The sequence below is a fragment of the Chamaea fasciata genome, unplaced genomic scaffold, assembly GCF_029207755.1.
Source record: "Chamaea fasciata isolate MVZ Bird 193981 ecotype frontalis unplaced genomic scaffold, bChaFas1.0.hap1 SCAF_213, whole genome shotgun sequence".
In the NCBI taxonomy this organism is placed as follows: domain Eukaryota; kingdom Metazoa; phylum Chordata; class Aves; order Passeriformes; family Sylviidae; genus Chamaea; species Chamaea fasciata.
This window is the reverse complement of record NW_027094298.1, coordinates 9,597-28,036: the sequence shown is the minus strand read 5'-3', so window position 1 is coordinate 28,036 and position 18,440 is coordinate 9,597. Positions and strand designations below refer to the sequence as shown.

Sequence of the window (18,440 nt, the reverse complement as noted above, 5' to 3'; positions counted from 1 at the left end):
ACACCTAGGGGACAGCCAGGGACCCCCAGGGACACCTAGGGGACAGCCAGGGACCCCCAGGGACAGCCAGGGCCCCTCCAGAGGTTGAAGGGGCCCCCCCGCTCCAAACCCAGCACGGCCGCCTGCGTTGCGGCCCCCCAAAAACCCATGGCCTCCCCCCGAGCTGATATCGACCCCCCCACAGCATCATTGATCCCCACCCGAGTGTCACTGACCCCCCCAATGTCATTGATGCCCCCCCAATATTCCATTGATCCTTCCTCAGCGTCGCTGACCCCCCCCAAAATTCCATTGATCCCCTCCACTTGATCCCGCCCTTTTTCTCCCCTCACGTTTCCCGCCCTTTTTCGTGGGGAACGACCCCTGAGGGGTCCTGTGGAAGGATTCTGGAGGTCCGAGGGGTGAATTTGGGGTTTGGAGGGAGGTTTTGGGGGGTCCCAGGGATGGATTTGGGGGTTTTTGGGGGTCCAAGGGATGGATTCGAGGGTCCCGGGGTAGATCTGGGGTCCTAGGGAGGTTTTGGGGGGTCCCAGGGATGGATTTGGGGTTCATGGGGAGGGGTTTGGGGGTTTTATGGCGCCTCAGGGGTGAATTTGGGGTCCGGGGAGAGGTTTTGGGGGTTTTTTTGGGGTCCCAGGGGTGAATTTGGGGACCGGGGAGGGGTTTTTGGGGGTCCCTCACCTGCAGGGCGTCGCGGGGGGTGGCAGGGGGAGGGGGCAGCGGGGGGGGGCCCAGCGCCCACCCCCCCTTGGGCTTCAGGAGGGCGTCGATGAGACCGAAACAGCTCGGGGGGGGGGGGGGGTCAAAAACGGGGGGGGTCACGGGCTGGAACCCCCCAGTGCCCCCCAAACCACCCCCAGGGCCCCCCCGACCTCCAGGAGCCCCCAAAACCCTCCTCAGGTTCCTTTGATGCCTCAAATGGGCCGCCCAAACCTCCCGAAGCCCCCCCAAAAACACCCACAGCAGCCCCTTGAGACTCCCCGCAGACCCCCCAAAACCCCCCAAACCCCTCCAGGACAACTCGGGACCCCCAGGACCCCCCAAATCCGCTCCCCCGTCCCCCTGAGGCCTCGTTTGACCCGCTCCACGTTGCGGACAGGCACCAGCTGATCAAGCCACAAGCACCAGCACCTGCGGGACTGGGATGGACTGGGAGCACTGGGAGGGTGATCAGAGGGAACTGGGATGGACGGGGAGTGGACTGGGACGAACTGGCAGGCGTGTGGGGGTCCGTGGTGGGCACACGGTGCCTAACTGGTCTGTACTGGGATGGGTCTAATGGCCCCAGGGGAGGGGGTGTGGCCACACTGGTCCAGACTGGGAGGGGTGTCACCATGGCGCCGGAGGCGGAGTCGAGGATACGAGCGAGGCAGGGACACCTAGGGGACAGCCAGGGCACTCCCAGGGACACCTAGGGGACAGGCAGGGCAACCTTGGGACAGCCAGGGCTCCCCCAGGGACAACTAGGGGACAGCCAGGGACCCCCAGGGACACCTAGGGGACAGCCAGGGCACTCCCAGGGACACCTAGGGGACAGGCAGGGCACCCTAGGGACAGCCAGGGCTCCCCCAGGGACAACTAGAGGACAGCCAGGGAACCCCCAGGGACACCTAGGGGACAGCCAGGGCACCCCCAGGGACACCTCGGGGACAGGCAGGGCACCCCAGGGACACCAGGGCACACCCAGGGACACCTAGGGGACAGCCAAGGCAACCCCAGGGACACCTAGGGGACAGGCAGGGCACCCCCAGGGACACATAAGGGACAGCCAGGGCACCTCAAGGAGAGCCAGGGCACCCCCAGGGACATCTAAGGGACAGCTAGGGCACCCCAGGGACAGCCAGGGCCCCCCCAGGGATAGCCAGGGCATCCCCGGGGACACCTAGGGGACAGCAAGGGCACCCCAGGGACACCCAGGGCACCCCCAGGGACACCAAGAGGACAGCCAGGGCACGTCCAGGGACACCTATGGGAGAGCCAGGGCACCCCCAGGGACACCAAGGGGACAGCCAGGGCACCTCCAGGGACACCTAGGGGACAGGCAGGTCACCTCCAGGGACACCAAGGGGACAGCCACGGCACCCCAGGGACGCCTAGGGGACAGCCAGGGCACCCCAAGGGACAGCCAGGGCACCCCCAGGGAGACCTAAGGGACAGCCAGGGCATCCCCAGGGACACCAGAGCACCCCCAGGGACACTTAGGGGACAGCCAGGGCCCCCCCAGGGCCCCCTCAGGGACAGACAAGGCACCCCTAGGGACACCTCTGGGACAGCCAGGGACCCCCAGGGACAGCCAGGGCACCCCCAGGGACACCTAGGGGACAGCCAGGGCACCCCAGGGACGCCTTGGGGACAGCAAGGTACCCCAAGGACACCTAGGGGACAGCCAGGGACCCCCAGGGACAGCCAGGGCACCCCAGGGACACCTAGGGGACAGCCAGGGCACCCCAGGGAAAGCCAGGGCACCCCAGGGACACCTAGGGGACAGCCAGGGCACCCCCAGGGGTTGAAGGGGCCCCCCCGCTCCAAACCCAGCACGGCCGCCTGCGTTGCGGCCCCCCAAAAACCCATGGCCGCCCCCCGAGCTGATATCGACCCCCCCCACAGCATCATTGATCCCCACCCGAGTGTCACTGACCCCCCCAATGTCATTGATGCCCCCCCAATATTCCATTGATCCTTCCTCAGCGTCGCTGACCCCCCCAAAATTCCATTGATCCCCTCCACTTGATCCCGCCCTTTTTCTCCCCTCACGTTTCCTGCCCTTTTTCTCCCCTCACGTTTCCCGCCCTTTTTCTCCCCTCACGTTTCCCGCCCTTTTTCGTGGGGAACCACCCCTGAGGGGTTCTGTGGAGGGATTCTGGAGGTCCGAGGGGTGAATTTGGGGTTTGGAGGGAGGTTTTGGGGGGTCCCAGGGATGGATTTGGGGGTTTTTGGGGGTCCAAGGGATGGATTTGGGGGTCCCGGGGTGGATCTGGGGTCCTGGGGAGGTTTTGGGGGGTCCCAGGGGTGGATTTGGGGTTCATGGGGAGGGGTTTTTGGGGGTCCCTCACCTGCAGGGCGTCGTGGGGGTGGCAGGGGGAGGGGGCAGCAGGGGGGGCCCAGCGCCCACCCCCCCTTGGGCTTCAGGAGGGCGTCGATGAGACCGAAACAGCTCGGGGGGGGGGGTCAAAAACGGGGGGGGTCACGGGCTGGAACCCCCCAGTGCCCCCCAAACCACCCCCAGGGCCCCCCCCGACCTCCAGGAGCCCGCAAAACCCTCCTCAGGTTCCTTTGATGCCGCAAATGGGCCGCCCAAACCTCCCGAAGCCCCCCCAAAAACACCCACAGCAGCCCCTTGAGACTCCCCGCAGACCCCCCAAACCCCTCCAGGACAACTCGGGACCCCCAGGACCCCCCAAAATCCGCCCCCCCCTCCCCCTGAGGCCTCATTTGACCCGCTCCACGTTGCGGACAGGCACCAGATGATCAAGCCACAAGCACCAGCACCTGCGGGACTGGGATGGACTGGGAGCACTGGGAGGGTGATCAGAGAGAACTGGGATGGACGGGGAGTGGACTGGGACGAACTGGCAGGCGTGTGGGGGTCCGTGGTGGGCACACGGTGCCTTACTGGTCTATACTGGGATGGGTCTAATGGCCCCAGGGGAGGGGGTGTGGCCACACTGGTCCAGACTGGGAGGGGTGTCACCATGGCGCCGGAGGCGGAGTCGAGGATACGAGCGAGGCAGGGACACCTAGGGGACAGCCAGGGCACCCCCAGGGACACCTAAGGGACAGCCAGGGCACCCCCAGGGACGCCTAAGGAACAGCCAGGGCACCCCCAGGGACACCTATAGGAAAGCCTGGGCACCCCAGGGACAGCCAGGGAACCCCAGGGACACCTAGGGGACAGCCAGGGCCCCCTCAGGGACAGCCAGGGCCCCCCAAGGGACAGCAAGGGCACCTCCAGGGACACCAAAGGGACAGCCAGGGCACCCCAGGGACAACTACGGGAAAGCCAGGGCACCCCTACGGACACCTAAAGGAAAGCCTGGGTACCCCAGGGACAGCCAGGGCACCCCCAGGCACACCTAGGGGACAGCCAGGACACCCCAAGGGACACCCAGGGGACAGGCAGGGCACCCCCAGGGACACCTAGGGGACAGCAAGGCACCCCAGGGACACCCTGGGCACCCCCAGGGACACATAAGGGACAGCCAGGGCACCCCAAGGAGAGCCAGGTCACCCCCAGGGACATCTAAGGGACAGCTAGGGCACCCCCAGGGACACCTAGGGGACAGCCAGAGCACCCCAGGGACACCCAGGGCACCCCCAGGGACACCAAGGGGACAGCCAGGGCACCTCCAGGGACACCTATGGGACAGCAAGGGCACCCCCAGGGACACCAAGGGGACAGCCAGGGCACCTCCAGGGACACATAGGGGACAGCCAGGGTACCCCCAGGGACACCTAGGAAGACAGCCAGGGCCCCCCCAGGGACAGACAAGGTACCCCTAGGGGACAGTCAGGGCACCCCCAGGGAGACCTAAAAGACAGCCAGGGCAGCCCTGGGACACCTAGGGGACAGCCAGGGCACCCCCAGGGACACCTAAGAGACATCCAGGGCACCCCAGGGACAACTAGGGGACAGCCAGGGCACCCCCAGGGACACCTAGGGGACAGCCAGGGCATCCCAGGGACAGTCAGGTCCCCCCAAGGGACACCTAGTGGACAGCCCGTGGACCCCAAGGGACACCTAGGGGACAGCCAGGGCACTCCAGGGACACCTAGGGGACAGCCAGGGCAACCCCAGGGACACCTAGGGGAAAGCCAGGGCACCCAGAGCTCCAAGTGCTCTCCAAGGCAGGCTCAAAACCCTTACCAACGATTGGCTTTAATAAAGCAACTCACACAAAGTCACCAGCACCACACGGTTGGTCTGTAACGGCTGCAACAAAATATGCCCTCCTGGAAGCAGTTCAGCACTTACTGATCACTTCTTTGTTTTGGCACTTCCCAGCCAGGGCCTGCGGGGCCTCCTGCAGATGCAGGTCTTCGCTGACAAGGCTCCACTTGTGCAGCAGCAGCAGGATTAGGGGCAGGAGCAGGAGCAGCTCCCTGAAATTTTAGAAAATATTAGAAAAATACAGGCAAAAATCTCACCTCTGTCCTCCCCTAAGAACATCCCTAGGACATCATCCCAGTTTTTCCCAGCTAGGAGCTGCAAGGAATTCAGGCAGGGGAATTGACATCAGGGAACAGCTTTGTAAAGTCAAAGGCAGAAAGAGAAGATCCACCAGCAAGGGCAGGAAAGGGGAAAGGTTTCTGAAAACATTTCTGCAGTCTAATTAATAATTATTTCTGCTTCCCCAGCGAGAAGAACCCAAACTCACAGCCATTCAGGCCTGACAGTCCCCTGCAGCCAGAGCTCAGCACACATCCACAGAAGCAAGTCCAGCATCTGAAAGAAAAAAAAAAAAAAAAAAAACAACAAAAAAACACAATCAAACCAGTAGGAAAAGGTGATTTCTTTGGCTTCGAAGTTATTTCAAGTTCTTAAAGCCCAACACAGCTGATAGGAGAAACAGAGTCAGGGCTCCTGGCAGACAGAGGGTGTTTTCCCCCCCAGGGGACTGCAGAGGAATTGTCTGGGACTTGGACTGTCCCTCGGGGTGACACCAGTTGCTGTGACTTCTATCATTCCATATGTTTGACTCCCAAAACTTCCCAGCCCAGGGGCTTGAGCTGACAGGGCAGCACAAAGATTGTTCTCTGTGTGGTGCCCAGATTTGGGGTTCACTGTCACCTTTGCTAGTTTAGATGAATTATACCCACGGCCCCGAATTCCCTGCTCAGTTCCCGCTGCAATAACCTCACAGTGCCTCACGGAGCACGGATATTCCCACGCAGAGCTGCTGCTTGAATGCCAGACGTGTCAGGAACCAGCAGAGCTTCCAAGGAAGCTCAGCAGGATGGGGACAGGATAGGTTTCTATTCCATAGATTTGGTTAATTATAACCCTCACCCCCTGGGGGTCACCTGTCAGATTTCCCTGGAATTCAGCCACCCCCTGAGCTCGGGCTCCAGGTGATGTTTCAGAGCAGGAGAAGGCACTGGCCGGCCTGTGCTGAGGCAGCCCCTGTGCCCTCGGGAGGACACAGCTCCCTGCAGGAGCTCAGCTCCTTTCCGAGCCCCAGCAGTGGCCTCTGCAAGTGCCTTTCCCTCAGGCAAGGGACGCCCATCCCTGCCTTCAGCACACCTCCAGTGGGACCCACCTGCAAAAGCTTTCCATCACTGCTGCACTCCGGCTGGCTCCCTGGAAAAGTCCAGACTTCATCCAAACGAAACTCCATCCCACTCAAACCTTTGATTTTGAGGCATCTCCGAGGGCCGTTGCTCTGGATTTAATTTCTGTGAGGGAGGAGCGCCTTGGCTTTAATGCTGCCGACGGGTGATGTCCTCAGGCTGAAAGGGAGGGGATTTGGGGTGGCCAGGACATCCCTGGCAACTGTGTGGGAGCTCCGGGAGGTGGGAATTGCTGTCTGAGCCCCTCTGCAGACAGCCCGAGCCGCCGTTCCCGGGCAATGCCAGCTGTTCCCTGGGGAGCTCTTGGGCTGTGGGTGCCTCTGTCCGGGCTGCAGCATCTCCCCGTGCCCGGCGGGAGCAGCCCCTAGCCGAGGAGCCGCGGCAGCCCCGGGGCCGTGTCCGTGCCAGCCCCGAGCCCGGCCCCGGGCCCTGCGTTTGGCCGCCGCTGCCACGGGCGGGGCCCCGCAGGCACAGCTCCTCCCTGCACATCATCCCAGGGCTGCTGGCCCCGCTGGGGCTGCCGGCCTCCTTCCTCCCTGCGCCTCCGGGCACCCGGGACACCTGCAGGAAACCCCGAGGGACACTGCAGGCGGCACGGGGGGGCACCGAGGCCTCCGGCCAGAAAAGCAGCCCCGGCCTCAGCAGCTGCCATCAGTTTGGCCCGGCAACACTCACCTGCAGGAAACGCCCCTGTGCGGGTGGGACCGGCCCTGCCTCTCTGCAGAGCTTTGGCCGTGGAAGAAGGGAAGCCTCAGGACTTGTCCTGCTCCTTTCCGCCCGGAAAGAGACTTTGTGTGAGTACTTTTACGGCAGCTGCTGGGTAAATCCTGGAAAGGACAGGAAATCAGCGTCACTGGAAGAGCTTTGTGCTGTCGTGAGCTGCCAGCCACTTCTGCCCTCGAGCCATTCCAGGGGCTGGTGTGTGAAGCAGCTTTGGCAGAGAAGGCGGCACTGCACTTACCTTAGTGGGGCCAAGCGTTGCCATCCTATGGAGGTCCATCCCCATAATGCAGAGATTGGTTCAGCTGCTTGGAGCAGAGTCCGGGTAATGCCAAGGTGCTGAGTTCGATTCTCAAACGGTCCGTCCGCTTGAGAGTCAGATTTTAGGATCCCTCTCAGCCTCAGTATATCCTGTGACCTGGAAATAAGAGGAAAATTCTCGGCTGAGTTTTAATAAAACAGCTTTTGCCATTGCAGGGTGTGAGCTGCACTCGGCGATTTTCGGCCGCGACGAGCCCCACGAGCCTTCCGCCCTTCCTTGCCGCCATCTTGGTTGCGTCTGAGGCCACTTCCGGTCCCGCCGGCATCTTTTTTGCGGCTCGACATAGGCCCCGGCAGGTGTTTACACAGACGCCTGACTAAATCCACGAATTTAAAAGCAAACGCGGCGCGGCTGAGCACACGGTCGGTGTTCCCACACCTGGAGACGCCGCGGAAAATTGCGCCCGGGCGTCGCCGTAGTCGGGGTTTTTGTGCAGGCATCTGGGTAAACGCCTACAGGGTCCTTATTTTTCCCGCCCTTTTGGCCGCCCTTTTTGGAAGGTCGGGCGCCTCGCGCCTGGGCGCCATTTTGTGAGGGGCGTCGCGTAACTTCCGCTTTTCATTGCCGCCATCTTTGTTGTGGCTGAGGCCACTTCCGTCCCGGTCGCCATGTTCTTTGCGGCTCGGCATAGGCCCCCGGCAGGTGTTTACACAGACGCCTGACTAAATCCACGAATTCGAACGCAATCGCGGCGCGACTCAGCACACGGCCCGTGTCGGCACACCTGGAAACGCCGCGGAAAATTGCGTCCCGGCGGCGCCGTAGTCGGGGTTTCGTGCAGGCGTCTGGCTAAACGCCTATACGGTCCTTATTTTTTCCCGCCCTTTTGGCCGCCCATTTTGGAAGGGCAGCCGCCTCCCGCCTCGGCGCCATTTTGTGAGGGGCGTCGCGTGACTTCCGCTTCTGCTTGCCGCCATCTTTGTTGCGGCTGAGGCCACTTCCGTCCCGGCCGCCATGTTCTTTGCGGCTCGGCATAGGCCCCCGGCAGGTGTTTACACAGACGCCTGACTAAATCCACGAATCCGAACGCGGACGCGGCGCGACTGAGCACACGGCCGGTGTCCGCACACCTGGAAACGCCGCGGAAAATTGCGCGCGGGCGGCGCCGTAGTCGGGGTTTTTGTGCAGGCATCTGACTAAACGCCTATAGGGTCCTTATTTTTCCCCGCCCTTTTGGCCGCCTTTTTTAGAAGGTCAGGCGCCTCGCTTCTTGCCGCCATCTTGGTAGTGGAACCCACTAAAATGCCCCCTCGGCTCCTCCCACAAGCGCCTGACTCAATGGACTGCCGCCCGCGGCGCCGCTGCGCCCCCATCCCGTGTCCGCACACCCGCAAACGCCGCGGAAAATCGCGCCCGGACGGCTCCGGGGTCCGGGTGGCGCGCGCAGGCAGCCGGCTGCCACGCGCCCGGGCTCCTTGCCTTTTTCCCTCCCTTTCGGCCCCGAGCTGCGGGCGGGCGGGCGGCAGCGCCGCCCCCGAGCTCACAATGCGGGGCTGCCACGCGCGTCGGGGACGGGCGGGGGGGACAGCTGCACTACCGCTCTTTGCCCACACGGTGGCAGCATTGCCGCACAGATCAGGCGGGACGGGCACGGGGGACAGCTGCAGTACCGCTCTTTGCCCACAGGGTGGCAGCATTGCCGCACAGATCAGGCGGGACGGGCGGGACGGGACAGCTGCACTACCGCTCTTTGCCCACAGGGTGGCAGCATTGCCGCACAGATCAGGCGGGACGGGCGGGGGGGGGACAGCTGCACTACCGCTCTTTGCCCACAGGGTGGCAGCATTGCCGCACGGCTCCCCATAAATCCTCCCAAAAAATCCCCCCAAAAATCCTCCAAAAAATCCCCCAAATATCCTCCTAAAAATCCCCAAAAACTTCCCCAAAATCCCCCCCAAAATTCCCCAAAATTTCCTCCCAAAAATCCACCACAAAATCCACGAAATCCCCACAAAAATCTCCTCAAAAATCCTCCCAAATATTCCTGCAAAATTCCCCAAATATCCACAAAAAATCCTCTCAAAAATCCCCAAAAATCGCCCCAAAAATCCCCGAAAATATCCTCCCAAAAATCCCCCCCAAAATCCCCCAAAAATCCCCCCCAAAATTCTCCAAACATGCTGCAAAATATCATCCAAAAATTAAAAAAAAAATCCTCCCCCAAATTCCCCCTAAATCCCCCAAGAATCCCCCCAAAATCCTCCCTAAAAATCCACAGAAAGATCCTCGAAAAACACCCCCCGGGAATCCCCAAAAATATCCCCAAATTCGCCCCAAAAATCCAATCAAAATCCCCCAAAAATCCTCCCCAAAAAATTCCTAAAAATCCCCCTAAAAATCTCCCCTAAAATTCCCCAAAATTCCCCCCCAAAACACCTCCAAAAATCCCCCCCAAAAATCCTCCAAAAAATCCCGCCAGGTTCCCCCAAAAATCCTCCCAAAAACCTCCCAAAATTACACCAAAAATGCCCCCAAAAATCCCCCCAAAATCCTGCCAAAACTCCCCCAAAAATCCCCGACAAATCCCCCTAAAATCCATAAAAATCCCCCCAAAAATCCCCAAAAAAATCCTCCCAAAATTCCTGCAAAATTCCCCAAATATCCACAAAAAATCATCCCAAAAATTGCCCCTAAAATCATCAAAAAATCTCGCAAAATTCCCCAAAAATCCTCCCAAAAATCCCGCAAAACCCCCCCAACATCTCCCCAAAAAAGCCTCCAAAAATCCACAAATATACCTCCACACTCCCACAAACTCCCCCCAAAAATCCCCAAAGAAATTCCCCTATAATCCAGAAAAATGCCCCCAAATCCTGTCGTTTTCTTCAATCCGTGTTTATTTGGTCACATTTGAAATGATGGTTCAAACCAGACGAATTCCTTCCCCTAACACATCACAAACACAGTTCATTAGAATTCAAGGAGCCTGGTTTCCTAAGGGGTCCAATTCCCATCTCCATTCCAATCCCATTGGTGTATTTTCTCTTTCTCCCTGTCTGCTGTATGTCTGCTGGGGGGGCCGGGGGGTCGTGGGGGCTTTATTTGGTGGGGTTTTTTCGTTCGCTTCCCCTAAGCCCACCCCAAAATTCAACAAAAGCCGCTCTGCCCTCGGCAAGGCAGGAAAGAACCAGCCCCCTGTGTCCAAGGAACAGCAATCAGGCCGGCATTCAGCTTTTAATGGCATTCATGGAACTGAAAACGCAGCGCATTGAACTTGACAAAGAGATGAATCCCGGCAATTAAACAAACACTTGGCAAGTTTTCCTGGGAATTCCCAAAACTCTGTGGACACGGTGCTGAACAATTCCTCATTTACTAACGTGAATTGGGTCCCTTTCCTTGGAAATGTGCCCCACCACGTCCAAAACTTCCAGTTCGGATGGAAAATTGGCACTGGCTAGAAACGTTCCCTTCCTAAAATCAGAGAGAGGAAAACCATCAAATAAAAGGAAGGAATAACACCTACATCCCAGCTTGCCTGAGAGACAAGCTCAGCAATTTCTAACGTGGAAAACTTTCCCGCCAGCCAGGAAACCGCTGGGGTTCGTGGAACGACGATTTCAAATCTGCTGCCTCTGCTCTCATTTTCAAGGGAAGGGAGAATTAAAAAGGTCAAGCCACTCCTATCCCATAGGAATGGACCGAATAATCCCTCTATTTTGTGGGAGTAACAATGCAAAGAAACTCCAATCTTACTTGGATTTGACACCGGAAACCCTCAGCAGAGTTGGCAAGTTTCAGTGGAACAAAAGAGCCACAATTCCTGCAATAACCAAAATTCACCTTGGCAAAAAGAGGAGGAGGAGGAGGAGGAGGAGGAGGAGGAGGAGGACGAGGAGGAGGAGACCAGGAACACACTCCGGCTGACAGCAAGGATTTCTTGGAAAAGGCAGGAAATCAAATGGACAGTCTGTGTCCAGTTCTGGCCAGGTAATTACCCAGGAGTCAGAGAGAAAAGTGGGAACCTTGGACTGGGATGAGGCCTTCCAGGGGCTTCACTTCCTACTGGCTCTCTCCTCTTTTTGCCAACTCCCTGCAAGAGGAAAAACAACAGGAGTCAAGTTCAAACACGGACAGGATGTGCTGGCTTCAGGCAGACTGCAGTGCACCTCGCAGAAATCACTGAAAGGCATGAAAGGAACCAAGGGAAATTAAAGAAGAGCTGCCACCTCCAAGGGCTCTCCAAGGCAGGCTCAGAACCCTTACCAACGATTGGCTTTAATACAACAACTCACACAGAGTCACCAACACCACACGGACACAGCACCGTTCTTTTGGAGTGGAGTTCTAGAGAAATGCGGAAGAATGGAAAAGCCTTCCTAAACCCGGAAACTCCTTGAAGAGATAGACAGGGCACAGCTGCTGACAGAGCCTTGGGATTCAGGGGGAAAACCCCAAGTTTTCAGTCTTTAGCATCTTCCACTCTGCCATCGTTGACAGCAAACACGGCTTCAGCCTCAGGGAGACGCGGAGAACTCCGAGATTTTGCAGATCCTGCTCTCACCTCTCGCCCCATATTTTTCCTTTCTTCCAAAACGATGACAACAAGAAAAGTCAACTATTGCAGTTTTGCTTGCTTGATGTGTTTTTTGGTTTTACTTACACGTGACTTTCAGATCCCCATCCACACTCAGAATCATTCAAACCTTTGAGCACAGAGCCTCCAGGCACCGCTTATTTCTTCTGAGATTTGATTCAAGAAGACCATTTTTCAGAACCTGACATGAGATTGGCAACTAAGTTCCATTTTACAGCTCTTCCCCTTTTTAAACTGTGTTTCCTCAAAGCTTCCCAATTGTGCTAAGCTTAGAATTCACCCCAAGGAAGACCTGAAAAATGCCTTGCCATTTCCTTTCCTCCTCCCCCAAGCCCCATCAGGCTGGCAGAAGGCATTAGTACTGTTTCCAGAGCAGTTGGCCTCACTTGGACTGTTGGTCTGTAACGGCTGCAACAAAATACGCCCTCCTGGAAGCAGTTCAGCACTTACTGATCACTTCTTTGTTTTGGCACTTCCCAGCCAGGGCCTGCGGGGCCTCCTGCAGATGCAGGTCTTCGCTGACAAGGCTCCACTTGTGCAGCAGCAGCAGGAGCAGGAGCAGCAGGAGCAGCAGCAGGAGCAGCAGGAGCAGCAGGAGCAGCAGCAGGATCAGCAGGATCAGCAGGAGCAGCAGGAGCAGCAGGAGCAGCAGGAGCAGCAGGAGCAGCAGCAGGAGCAGCAGGAGCAGCAGCAGGAGCAGGAGCAGCAGCAGGAGCAGCAGCAGGATCAGCAGGAGCAGCAGGAGCAGCAGGAGCAGCAGGAGCAGCAGCTCCCTGCTGGAGAGGACGCTGTCGTTCACCTCATCCCCCTAAAAGCCTCAGCAGCAACAGCACGGTGTTCCTGCACAGAGCTGAGGGGGCCGAAGAACTCGGTCAGCCTGGCCAGATCTACGTTAGTCCTGCCAAGAGGAAACACAAGTGCCACGTGTTTTCCTGCGTGCTAATTAATGAGTACAGTTTCTAAGCCTTACTGTGGCAAGGGCCAGAAATGAAGGACCTAGGACTTGACAGCAGCTGTGCATCACACTTTACTTTCTTTCCCCATGTCTTCAAACACCTAAATCCTCCTGTCAGAGAAATCTCGTCCAAATTCACTACTCGACATGCAAACTGAAGGCGAAAAAAGCCATTCATCAACCAGAGACAAAGAAATCCTCCTGGCCTTAATAAAGGTCAAACTGGACAGAGGATGAAATGCAAACTGACCAAAACAAAAAACAAAACAAAGACTTACCCAATATGTTTGATGAAGGGGGCCAAAACATACAGAAACTCATTTACAAGCTGAATAGGGAGGAGGGATTGATTCTTGTTTTGTCTCTTCTCCTGGGATTGATTCTTGTTTTGTCTCTTTTCTTAGCCACAGAGTACGGAGTAAGGAAGTCATCTGACTGATCCCCTTGCTTTTCAGAAACCTGAGAAACAAAACAAAACAAAACGAAATTAACAAGCCCAACGAAACCAACCAACCAACAAGAAAACAAAACAGAGAACCACTTTGGGAAGGCAGATCCTCGCCGGCAGCTGGTCCATCACCTACACAGGGGACCCTATTCCAGGGCACTTTTGGGGCACCTGCCTGAGCCTGTCAGGGCGCTCTGCGCAGAAGAGATTTCTGCCGGATGCAAACGTACCTGAGGGAGAGGCAAGGGGGGAGGAATGTTCTAGACAACTCAAAGCCATTGCTGTGCCACTTCCCGTGCGGCAGGTCCCGTGACAGGACGGGATCTGAGGCTGTTTGAAACTCAAAAGGTAGAGACACCGATTCCAGGTGCCAGTTGGCTTTCTCAGTTTTTCCAGCAAGTGTTTTCCAAACCACGAAGCCCCCCCAGCATCATCCCCCTCCTACCACAACCTGAAAGCATCTCGATTCTGTTTTCGAAACCCCAAGGGACACCTCAGAGTTCAGCGAGTTCTGCCCGTCCGGCCCTCGGTGCCCCCGGCTCCCGGCCTGTCGCCCTTGTTTTCATACTCATTCACACAGTTATTCTACCGTGGGCAGCAAAATTGTTCCCGTTTCTCCTGTACTTCTCTGCTCACCTTTGCTCTCAGCTGTGCAGGACCCACGGGAGGAGGCCGTGATCCCGGATCAGCTCACAGGCAGCTCTGCTGGCACGGGCAGCGCTTTGGAATATCTCCAGAATACCGCTCTGAAACAGAAAATAGGACCTGTTCTTCTACGGTCAAGATCGAACGATCGAACTCAGAATTAGCAATCGGACCGGCATCTGATCAGCTTCAAGGTGACACGAACACCAGCTGCTCTCAGCGACTCCAGGGAAGGAAAGACGCTCTCCGTTCAAAGCTACTCTCACGAGGAGTCTTCAGGCAGCGAGAGGATTTTGTTCTTTTGTCCAAGGCTTCGATACCCGAACCGCTCAGGGCGGACGCTGCCGAAGCCGAGAGCTCCCGGCACGTGAGCTTCCCTCCCGCTGAAGCGCAGTTCAGGTAACAAACGTGCTGCCTGTGGATGGAGACCCCCGAAAGAGAAAAGGCCCTGACAGCAGGCACAAAGGCACGGTGCCCACGTGAGGCTCCGTGATGGCAGCAACCTGTTCCAGTTTCAGGGGACAAGGCTGCGACCGGTTTGGACACAAGCAATTATCTCCCCCTCCACACGGACACAAAATCAACAAGGAACAGGTTTTCAAGAAGGCAAAGGCAGAGTCAGCTGCTCCTTTTTGCTTTGGCCTTGAGATCTCAAAGCCATGCAGACTTCTGTACTTTGGGGTTTTTTGGTGCTTTCTTTCCAAATTCTTACCTGGGAGCGAGCCCTCATCACACAAGAGACTGTTGAAAAGGAGAGAATGACCTGGAAAATCCTCTGGCAGTCATAAAGCCCACAGCAACGTTTGCCACGAAGCCCTTCCCCAGGACATCTGAGGATCCACTCGCAGGCTCTGCTTTGTACTGGAAGCCACAGAAATACCATCATCAGACATTTAGACGTTGCCAAAGAATACCTGCTCCTAAGAGCACAAAACTCTGGTTCCCTGGGAGTGCCAGCTCAGGCCTGACCACAGCTTCTTCTGGACCTGTCCATTTCCATTCCTATCGAATTTCATCCCTAACATCCATCAGGAACAGTCAGCCTGCAGCCCAAACATGCAGTGCAAATGGAATCGTAGAGGTTGCCGTTCCCAAGACACTTCAGTGCGACTCTAACATTACTAATCGAAACTCAGAGATGAATGTCAGCTCGCTGGGGCAGAACATTCTGTTTGTCGTGCTCGCAGAGCAATACGCAGCGCAAGTGGTTGCGCCTTAGCACTAAAAACCAACGCAGTCCCCACAGACATGGCAGTTCTAACCCCAAGAGGAAACAAAAGAAAGATGCCTCTAATTAACCACCCACGGGAGAATGAGAGTTCATTGTATTTTTATGGCTTTTTTCTATACATTTCTCAAGAATTCCTGGATCGAGAAAGCGGGACTCTTACCTCTAAATCAATACTGAAGAAAAGCTGGAAAAAACTGGTACTTTCCTCAGGTCCGAGTACTGATGTGACGGAAGGAATCTGTCTCCCTTGAGGTACATGTGCTCCTCTGTGAAGAGAAAAAGGTGGGGCATCGTGGAGGAGGACAACCTTCCCAATCCACAAGCACGGACAATAATGAATGGAAGCTGTACTGTGCAGTGTTCCAAGCTGGGAGAACAGCGCAGGAACTGCAGAAGGCCTTTGCTCTGAGGCTCAGCGTGTTGCTGGCCACCCCTCCCCTTCTCTTCCCCAGAATGAAAAGCTCAGTCAAGAGTGTCTGAGCACAAAGCAGGTGGGGAGATCACCATTCCCCAGGGCTCTGCTTTTCACCCCAGCAGTGACACACGCAGGAAGTTCCAGTACCTGGCTTCAGGATCTGCTGTGCCACACGAGCAGGGTCAGGGAGAAGGTGAACCTGAGGTGTGGCCGCCTGATTCCATTCTGCACCGCATCCCAGAGACACAGCAACTGCAAGAGCCCAGGGAGAAAAGCCTGAACTACAGCCCAGATGAACACAACAGGAGCATGGATACATGAACCAGCTTCTGGGACATTTCATAGGCCAGGCAGGTCAAATATCAGTTCTCTCAGGATTTCCGTTCCTACAAGCAAAATTCCCAAGAATTTCTAAAACACATTTCCCACTTTCTCTGTCCATGGATTGTAACAGGTGGCAACACAAAGCAGTAGAGGAGAAACAAGGGAGAGAGGATGGAAATCTTCTTTTAGCTGTCTCACCACGTGCATGCAGGTGGATGAGCGAGGCAACACCTCTCCCAGACACGTCCATGAGCTACAAGCTCTCACCTGCCAAACTGGCAACCGAGCTGAGCCTTACCTGGCTCATCTCTCGAAAGCAAGCCCCTTCCAGATGGGGTCATAAGGAAGCCAGCCGCTCTCATGTTGGAATCATGGCTGCTTAGGGCAGCTACTGTAAGACCCAGGGCGAGGAAACGGCCTCCCGTGATCCCAGGGCAAATCAGGCCAAATATTGGGAAGTCTGATGGTGGGAGGGCTGTCCAGCCCTGGCACAGCTGCCCAGGGCAGTGGTGGAGGCCCCGTCTCTGGAGGGATCAAAAGCTGTGCGGACGTGGCACCTGGGGACATGGGACAGGGTGGCACCGGGGGAATGGTTGGCACTGCCATCTCAGAGGGCTCCTCCGACCTGAAGGTTGCCTGGCAAGCCCAGGATGCCAGGAGCCAGCAGCCATTTCTCTTGGATTTCCTGCCTACAGGCATTTTAAGCCTGCTTGGCTTCACAGGTGGTTTTATGCCAAGGGCATTGCCATCATTTCTGATCTTAATTCAAGGTTTGGAAAGCTGATTTTTATGAGAACTGGTCCATTTCTTTTGATAAGCCTTAACTTGAGAGTTTCTCTGCGCACCAAAATCAGGGGGTGAACCCAACGTGGCCCCAAAGGGCTGTGAGATCCCAGCTATCCAAGGCCCAATTCTCTTGGGATTGGTTTCTTGAACCTTTTCAGGGTTCATTTAGCGAACTTAAGGGTTTGGTATAATTTCATGATGAAAACAACCAGAAACCTGTGAAAAAGAAACTGAACGAAAGCCGGCTAAAAGCATCCCCTGCTGATGACTCATTAAAACAACTCGTTCAAAAGGAGGCAGGATTGATTCAATCCTCACCAACCCACCTGGCTAAGGTCAGAGTTCTCTGCCCACCGAGGACACAGCATGCAGCAGGGACCTTTCTCCCGCTCTCCAGCACAGGCTGCCTCCCTCCACGGGCAGGGAACTGCAGCCACTCAGGGAACACCGACTTAGTCCTGGGCTGGCAACAGGAGAGGCACAAGGAATATTGTGAAGTCATTCCGATCTCAGCACTGTCCACGCCTGGGAGAAAGTGCTTCCCACACCATTCTTGGAATTGTCTTGTCTGTCCCTTCCAGCTTCGGAAGGTTTTCTGTGGGAGCTGGGATTCTCGGTGCGCTTCAGGAGCCGCAGGTGCCTAAAGCATTCCCCGGGGAACGTGCAGCTTCCCTTGTGCCTTTCAGTTCTTTATCCCAAACAGTCTCCCCAGTGCTCTACAACCTAGAAAGAAAAAAGCCAAAAGAAGGAAAACCAATTCATTCTGACACGACGGAGGCTTGCTTATACCAACACACTTCCAGGCAAAAAACCATTTCTGCCACTCTAACAAATCGACTTGATCTACTGCCTCAACTCGACGGTAAACTATTTAAACGTTGCTTTGAAGGTAAACTATTTAAACATTGTTTCAAGAATTCCAGGCTTGGAAATCTCAGCCAGTGCTCAGCTTGGCTACTTCAAGGACATCCCCACCCAGGGCACCCAGCGCTCCGGGTCCCAAACACCACATTCGCCACAAAGCCCATGAAAACCTTGCACGCACAGACGGCACAAGGTTGCTGCGCGTCCTCTCCGGCGGCGGCAGCGGCTCCCGGGGACGTGACCAGCAGAGCCCGCTCCCAGCTGGCTCAGCCCAGACTCGGTGCAGCCCTCAGCCAGAGCTGCGGGGAGCTGACACCGTCCCCGGGAAGCCCTGCCCGGACAACCGGGGCGTCCTCCCCGCCGCCCCCGCCGAAAGCCCCGCGCTTACCTCCGCCGCGCTGAGCTTTGAGTCAGAGAGCAGCCGCCTCCTGCTGCCGGCTGCGGGACGGGCACGGCTCGGGCCGGCTCGGCCGACTTCTTCTGCCCTAAGGCTTTTGTATTTCCCTCCATTTCCCCGGGCCGGAGGGCCGCGGGGGTGGCGTGTGGGCGCGGCGGAGAGCGGCGGGAACGTGCGGAGCGAGACGGGCGGCCGGCACGGCGGGCGCGGCGGGACCTCGGCAGAGAGAGGCGCCGCCGCCGCTGCCTGCCGGCGCGGGCCCGGCTCCCGCCCGCCCGCCCGCGGCGCCGCCGAGCCCACAGCCCGTGGCCGCGCACCCGGACACGCCGCGGAAAATCGCGGCCGGGCGGCGCCGTGGTCAGGGCAGGGCGAAGGCAGCCGGGCAGGCGCCCCCGCCCACCCCGTCCTTGCCGTTTTACCGCTCTTTTTGCCGCCGTCTTTGGAAGGTCAAGCGCGTCGCGCCGAGCCGCCAGCTTGGGAGGGGACGGACGCGACTTCCGCCCTTCCT

At 57.4% G+C, this 18,440-nt stretch overlaps 2 long non-coding RNA genes across 2 annotated transcripts; both read right to left on the bottom strand.

Moving 5' to 3' along the window:
- Positions 1–4,921: 4,921 nt before the first annotated feature.
- LOC136304896 (uncharacterized) lies at positions 4,922–6,390 on the bottom strand. Its single transcript, XR_010724877.1, has 3 exons — positions 6,258–6,390; positions 5,376–5,443; positions 4,922–5,100 (listed from the first exon to the last, which is right to left on the bottom strand). It is a non-coding gene; the product is annotated as an uncharacterized lncRNA (long non-coding RNA).
- Positions 6,391–9,128: 2,738 nt separating this feature from the next.
- Positions 9,129–18,188, bottom strand: LOC136304900 (uncharacterized). Its single transcript, XR_010724883.1, has 9 exons — positions 17,924–18,188; positions 16,998–17,394; positions 15,709–15,813; positions 15,307–15,412; positions 14,121–14,776; positions 13,907–14,016; positions 13,101–13,281; positions 11,269–11,363; positions 9,129–10,744 (listed from the first exon to the last, which is right to left on the bottom strand). It is a non-coding gene; the product is annotated as an uncharacterized lncRNA (long non-coding RNA).
- Positions 18,189–18,440: the final 252 nt, after the last annotated feature.